Source organism: Sturnus vulgaris, chromosome 14, assembly GCF_052056855.1.
Source record: "Sturnus vulgaris isolate bStuVul1 chromosome 14, bStuVul1.hap1, whole genome shotgun sequence".
Classification (NCBI taxonomy): domain Eukaryota; kingdom Metazoa; phylum Chordata; class Aves; order Passeriformes; family Sturnidae; genus Sturnus; species Sturnus vulgaris.
In genome coordinates this window covers 14,197,773-14,205,332 of record NC_142256.1, presented here as the reverse complement: position 1 = coordinate 14,205,332, position 7,560 = coordinate 14,197,773, and positions in this window count along the sequence as shown.

The following is a 7,560-nucleotide window of genomic DNA, read 5'->3' as shown; positions in this document are numbered from 1 at the left end:
AATGGCCAATTGGCCATTTCTTGATTTTTCTTCTTCACCGTGAACAGCTGGGTTAAATCTGAGCAGGAGGACTGTGTCCAGCCTGGCCCTTCCCAGTTCAGGAGCACTGAGGACTTGGTGGAGGGGGGAGGTGGAGTGTTTTGAATTTCAGAAAGTGGGATAGCTGTAGCAGTCAGGTGCTGATCCTGTGAGCTGTTCTGTGGAAGGCTGGCACGGGCTGCAGGGGGTGACCCTGCACTGCTGGAACCACACAACAGTCCTAGGGCAGGTGGGCTGAGACAGGTCTGGGAAGCATCTGCCACCAATCCTGCTCAGGTGCTTCCTGAATTAAAGCTTGAAGGCATCTTGAATGCATGGGATGGTTTTTCCACCAACACTCTCTCCTTAGAGAATATTTCCTACATTCTTCATTAAAAAAAAAAAAAAGATCCTACAGAGACAGATGACTGGAGACTGATAGATTGTCTACTCTGAGGAAAAAAACAAAACAGTAAATTCTTTCATTCCTTTTCCTGTGTGAAGTGCAATATATGCCACTGTACTTTCTCCTGATGGAGACAAATTGATGGTAAGTCAAATTTAAGATGGTAGCTTTGGATTTGCCTTTTTTGTTCCCCATTAAAGAGGGCAGGGCCTGTGGGCATACTGTGGCATTTAAACAATGAACACTTCAAAACTTATTGGAGTGGTTGAGACACATTGAACTTTGTGCAAAGGGTAAAAGGGTATCTTGTAATACACGGAGTTAACTGGGAAGAGAAACAATGGATGTTGGTTAGCCTACAAAGGAGCAGGTTTTTCTCCTGATTAAGTAAGTGTTTCCTGGTACAAGGTCACCTTTCAAATGACTCAGCTTGTCTTGCTGCTGCTTATAGAAAATTAGCATTAGGATATAAATTAAACAAAAAAATTAACTTTGAAAGTTAATTTTCTAAAATCAGGAGGACATTGCAGCACTGCAAACAAATCTCTTAAGCTGAGGAAAAGTAGTTCACATCCAGCAAATACTAAATTTTTATCAATTGTAGAGATTTACACAGACCAGCCATAGTAACTGTGTCTGACCCTAGAACCCCACTAAGAATGCCAAGTCCATGTAAATATTTCCAATTAGTCTCCTGCTAGTTCTTTGGTCACAGCTCGAACTGGTGCCTCTGGAGAGGGATCCCTACCCCAATTCAAACCTCCGAGTTATACCCCTGACACTCACCACCCAATCCAAGTAGTCCAACACTAAATTCTGGTCAGGAGACTCTTGATTTCTTGCTGGGTCCCATTGTTGCTGGGCTGGCCACTTCTCATGTAGCTATTTCTCTTGGAATTGTCTCCTTGATCCTTATCATATCCCTTCTGCTTGTATCTGCTGAATCCCAGGAGTTCTTTTGTTACCAGCATTGTTTCATTTATTAGATCAAAAGTGTGGTCAGCTCTTGCAGCCTTAGGAGACTATTCAGACAGGAGAATACAAGTAACCTAATTTTCTCTATAACTGTTAATAGTTATCTTACTCCTTAAAACAATCAGTTGTTTGTCTGCTTGCAACACCTGCATTTTAGAGCTGGAGGAAAACAGGGATGTCACTAGGTGCTTCTGTGTTAAAATAATCATAACTTGATATGCAATTTTGTCTTTTTAAAAAAGTAAGTCTACAGATTCTGTTCCATCTAATGATATTTGCAGTAACAAGGAAGTTGCAGTAAGTACTTTCCAGTTCTAACATTTAGATGTGTTATGCAATTAAGGAATGCATAGGGTCACTGCCCAGGCCTTTGCAGGGCTCAAGGGCTCCTAGGCTTCTTTGCAAAGCTTAGTCACTATGGCTTTGCAGAAAGGGGCCAGCATGCAAGTAAATTGCATCTGAAATGATATGGAATAGATTGCTTGTTACTATTTGGAGCAGTAAGTAGTTTTAATTAAGCATGAAATATCAGCGCTGGATTATTAGCAACATGTTCACTTAATATATAGCTTTATTTTCCCCTTCTGGACTGAACTTCCTATGAAATTATCACAATGGCTGTTCCCTTTTACCCTTGTGTAGTCTCTGAAACTTGAGGTATAGCTGAAAAAAATTCATTACCATGGCCAAAATCATACACCTTTGTCAAAAGCAAGCCCTTAATGACATCCACAAAGTCCTTCAGCTGGTGCTAGTTTGAAGCTCAAGGCAAAGCTGCTCTATTAATTTCCAGTGAAGGCTAGGTAGGGCACTGCACATGCCAAGTTCTGCCACTTGCATGCTGGGGAGAAGGTGCAGCTTTCAAGCATGAGACAGGAACAAAAATTACAAAACACAGCCTCTGCAGAGGTGAGCTGAAACCTTGTAATTGCACAGGTAAAACTTGTTTGTAGGATGTGGCTGGGATTAGGTCAGAACTGGTTCTGCAACCACAAGGCTGTGATTCTGTCATTTGCAGAATTGGCATTCTGTGTGTAATCCCTACAGTTTCTCCCTTTTTATTCCTACAGCAGCAGTTGCAGCTTCAAATCCCAGCTCCAAAAGCACAGAGCAAACACAGACCCTCAGACTGGAGAGAGATCATTCCCCCAGAGAGCTCCGTTTCCGGACAATGCAGTGAACATGCGTTAGCCTGGTGTTTGCCAGACCTGGTTTCTGATCTCTCAGAGCTGGAAACTACAGACTAACTACAAGTATCATTATGTCCTCTGTAAAAGGGATGTAATGTTATTCTAGGTCACAAGGGATCCTGTAGCACTGAAGTCCTGCAGTTAAAATATCCAGCTATGAAAATGACTGTACACTATCCAGTTTCCCTCCCAGCCTTGTGTTTTAGATGTAACTTCTTTTCCTGCTGAAATATCTCAGAAAATTTTACAGCCAACACATCTTTCATAAGAGCTGGAAGTGGGAGGTGCCTCCTGTGCAGAGCCATTTTCACACAATAATTTCTGCTCTGAAGCTAACAGATGTATCTCCAGCAAGTTAGCACTGTATGTCGATCAACCCATAAAAGTGAGAGTATTGACACACCTCTACTTTGCTGTAACAAGCCCAAAGAACATGTTGTCAGTCAAACAAATTCTTTTTTTGTTTTCACATTTAACAGAGCTACATCTACAAGCAGCTTGGTCTGACTCATAAAATGCATAAATCTCATCTGCTGCCACACGTTAACACAGCTGCTAAGTGCTGCAGCACACATCACACCCAGCAGCAGCTGGAAACGCTTCTGAGCACCACGGGGCATGCCGACACCGCTGGCACCGAGGGGCAGCAGCGGGACAGCAAAGGGGCAGCGGCTGCCCCGGTACCGGGCCAGGCCCAGCTCCTGCCTCGCTCTCACCCCGAGCCTCCAGCACACGAATAAGCCAGGCTGTGTGCGAGCTGTGCTTGTGGAACAGGCTGTGACGAAGCGCCCGTGCCTCTGCTCCCAGCCTGCGCTGGGAATGTTTTCCCAGCTGCGTCGCGACACGAGCGCTTTTTTTTACAGGAGGTTTTACAGGAAGTTTCGCAGCTCTCTGCTGCAACCTGCTCTCTGATCAATTCCTCCCCACCGAGCTTTCTTTTTTTGGCTTTTCACGTGATTTCCCCAGGCTTGACTCAGCAGTTTCTCGCAGCAGCGTTTATTGTTTGGTTTGCTGCCACCACCTCCCCCGAAAGCGGGAGCTCGGAGGCGCTGCCGTGCGCTCGCAGCCTGCGCGGGGATGGGACCCGGAGCGCTCGGGCTCGTTGGGAGCTGTGAGCGCGTCCCTGCCCGGCCCCCGAGCTCGGCCGAGGCTCTGCAGGTGTCACCCCGGGCTGGAGAGTCCCTGGTCTGCACTGCGGACCCCACATCCTCAGTCCACAGGCTACAAACTGGGGCTGTGTGAGAAGGAAAACTCGTGAATGGCTGTAACTCTCAGCTGCTGGCACAGTCCCAAGAAGGTCCCTGTGATTCATCCCCCTCTGCCAAGTGAATCTGAGACCTCTCCGGCCAGCATTAATATATTCCTCTTTCCACCCCTTCCACATAAAATGGAACCAAATCCTTTCTCTACCTCCTGGGAAGGAATAATCGGTTCTGCCATAATCTTTTCCCTAGAAAATATACAGGAATTGCCCTTTTTTTTTTAAGAGATATATAAAAGAATAAATAAAAATGCATTAGAATAAAGTCATGATTTCTGGATGTCCTAGGGATTATCTCTTTCTTCTTTTTATCACAACCTCTACTCTTCTGCACCAGAAATCAGAAACATTAAGTTACTCAGTGCTTCATTAAACAGTGGACACTTTGCTTCTGACCACACACATCCATCAATTTTGGCAAGTCCCAGGGCTAAGAAAAGTTTGATTACAGATATAGCATCTAAACTGCTGAAACTGCTAAAGGATTCACGAAGGATTAAGCATATGATACAAATTAAATTAGGCATTAAATTATATTCCTTAATGAACTAAAGCTTTAAAAAGAAATTATAAAGTTTTGCATATTTGCTCTCAGTACATGTCAATACCATCTTAAAACAACTGATGTCAGGCAGTATAACATACAGTAAAGCTGTAATGCTGTACAGAAACATTACAGTCCTTCTCACATCCAGTAATAAACATAAGGAACGTGAATGTCTTAAAAAACCAGGATCAGCTTGCCGTCCATCAGTGGCTCTCAAAATATGCCAACTGCAAAATCATTTCTCTCTACTAAGCAACAGGGTAAGGCCTTTTCTCTGCATTATGGCAACAATTATTCACTCTTCTCTTATTAAAGGAAAACAGCTGAGAATGTGAGTTTGAGTTTATGTTGCTGAAGTCCAACTATCACATATATTCTATTGTTAAGATTGCCACAATCAAGAAATTATTCATGATAAATAATATGCAGTGGATATTTGTTATATGTTGAATCCTATAAGCATTGAATATAACAACTTACAGAATTAAAGAGGAATCAGACAACATCTGACCCTAACTACTAAACTTTTTTTTAAGCATAGCTGAAGGATTTGTTAAACACGAGAGGAACAGCTTCATTTTGTGCCCTCCAGAGCTACAAACAGGAGATAGGCCTTGGAAACTGCCAAAAAATTCTCTGTTTAAGGAGAACAGTGCCAAAATCAAGCTTTTGTCAGTTGGCTGGGCAAGAGGAGAATATCTCTGTGAAAAGGCAAGAGTACATTGCTTATAACAACCTTTTATCACGTCCAGATGGCTGGAGCAGGTGAGCTTTGTTGGACAAACCTCGTCCTGTACATGAACACGAGGTGTTTGTACCACCAATTCCTTGGAGGTGGAATTTGATCCTTTGGTCTCCCTAGGGATTCCACACAAGGGCAGAAACTCCTTGGGCAGCCTTTGTGGCTGTCCCATCGCTTCCTGCACCTGCAGGTGCATCAGTCCCTCTGTGACTCTGTGACAATGACAATAAACCACCAGCTCAGGCCCCCAAGATCATGTAAAATGACATCACACCACCTGCCTGTGGCAGGCTGTTATATGGCAGGGATGGAGGGCAGGGATGGGAGGGCAGGGAGGGTGAAGTAACCACATGCAAACAGAGAAATAACCTGTTTTCTGGTATTAATGATGATATTTCTGGTGCAAAGCAAGGTATTTTCCATTTTGCTAAATTAAATAAACTATATTGTTCTTTTAATCCTACACCAGTTGCTAGTTTTCTTATGTTATTAAACAGAAAAGGATTTGCTTGTTATGATTGCTGCCATTAGAATTCATTTCAAGCTTCACTAAATTGGCATAAAGGAAACAAGTTAATCAGCCTTCCCGTTATGTCTGCAGAACATCCACTTGGTTCAGAGCCCATTTCTAATGTGCAAGCAAGAGATCCAAATATTCAGAATTCTTCACTAAAAACAAGGGAGTGTTGGAACATATTAATGTATATACATAAGTCCTGAAGTAAATATACCAGCAGACACACAAGGTGCCATTCCAAAGCATGAACGACCTGAAGAGACTGATCATTTTCTCTTCTTCTAATTAATTAAAGCTTAATTCAATGTCTGTCTCCTAACAGTCAAATCCTCCTAAAGTGATTGCTCCTAACTCCTTGTGAGATCACTTTTTAAAAACAGAGCTCTGTACTAAAGGAATGAAGCCTGAGGAAATACAAAATCCCCAGAGCAGAACTCTCCCTGTCCTCTGAAATGCCCCGTTCTTTGTGGTGTAGCTGAGAAAGACTTGCTGCTTTCAGAATTCGTGGTTTCATCTGTGCTGCTGTTACTGACATTTCCCTACAGCCTACAGCAAGTCAGTTATTAAAGTTTATTTCTTCAAATAAAATTTTTGCAATTAAGTCCAAAGGATAAATATAAGTTTACTCTAAGTGTTTTGAAATTATGTGTATTTGAGAGTCACATGCAACTATGCTTAGACAAGTGCGTGTGCAGGTATGTAACACGCATAGTGAGTGAGCTCTAGGTGTAATTATTAAGCATAAAAAGAAATGCAAAGAAGGAGTGAACTTGTCTGACCACAAAGGCCCTTACGTGTGGGACCCTCATTTGTTCGATGCCCTGGTTTCCGTGGCAGCCCTGACATGCCAGCTTTGGGTTTGTGGCATTATGGGGAAGTACAGGATTGCAAGCACACAACTGAGAGAAATTAACTGCCCTTTGATAACAAATTGCATTATTTCCACTTCTTCAAGACCGCTTAAATGCTTTCATACCAACACCATCTACACTCCAACTGTCTCATTATCAGGTCAATGTGTTTTATTGTCTTCTTCAGACTTCATTTTCTTTCCCCATGGTGGGGGATATCTCTTAGAGCCAAATAATTCAAAACCCTCAGCTCTTCCACAGCATCAGAAATAGGAATATGCCATTCCAGAGGGCCCTTCCTTGCTGAGCACAGAGCTCCTGTCTCCTCAGACCACCCTCCTTGCTGTCTCCCAGCCTCAATGTTTTCTTCCATTTACCCTTTCTCTGCCCAAGCCAGTCTTTCTGACTTGTTTTGTTTGGGTGTGGGGTTTTTTTCCCCTAATCAATAGTGTCAGGATGCAATCCAGCATCCATCACATTTTGTACTACCGTACGGACACAATTCCACCAAGTTTTTAGTCCAGCCGTCTTCTCCCCCATTCACAACGCAGGCTCTTCTCTCCCTCATTTGCACCAAACCCCTGTCGTCTCCCATCGTTTTCTGCCCCACTTTCTGCCTTTCAGCACCAGCAAAAGAAGCGTGAAAGCTCCGGGTGCCGGTGCCAATCCCCTCCCCGCCGCAGGGGCCGTGCCCGGCCACCGGAGACACCGAGCCCCGGAGAGCCCGGGGCCGTCCCCGGGAGGAATGGACAGCACCGACAGCCGGCTCGAGGACACCGACAGCATGCCAGGAGAGGGGGACTGAGGGCACACTAACCCTTTGCATTAATTGCAAACACGGGCATTATCTTCACTCTGTATTTTTTTCTCATTGAAAACCTCTATATTAAACTTCTCTGGATGTGCATCTCTTGTAAGCTTGTCCTTCCCAGACTAGAGCACCCCAGTGCAAACCGCAAACACTGCCGAGGGTCAGAACAAGCCGCCGCTACCGTGGCCCTGCAGAAGCCACCGCGGCACAGCCCTGGTCCGGCGGTCGCTGCTGTCGCCGCT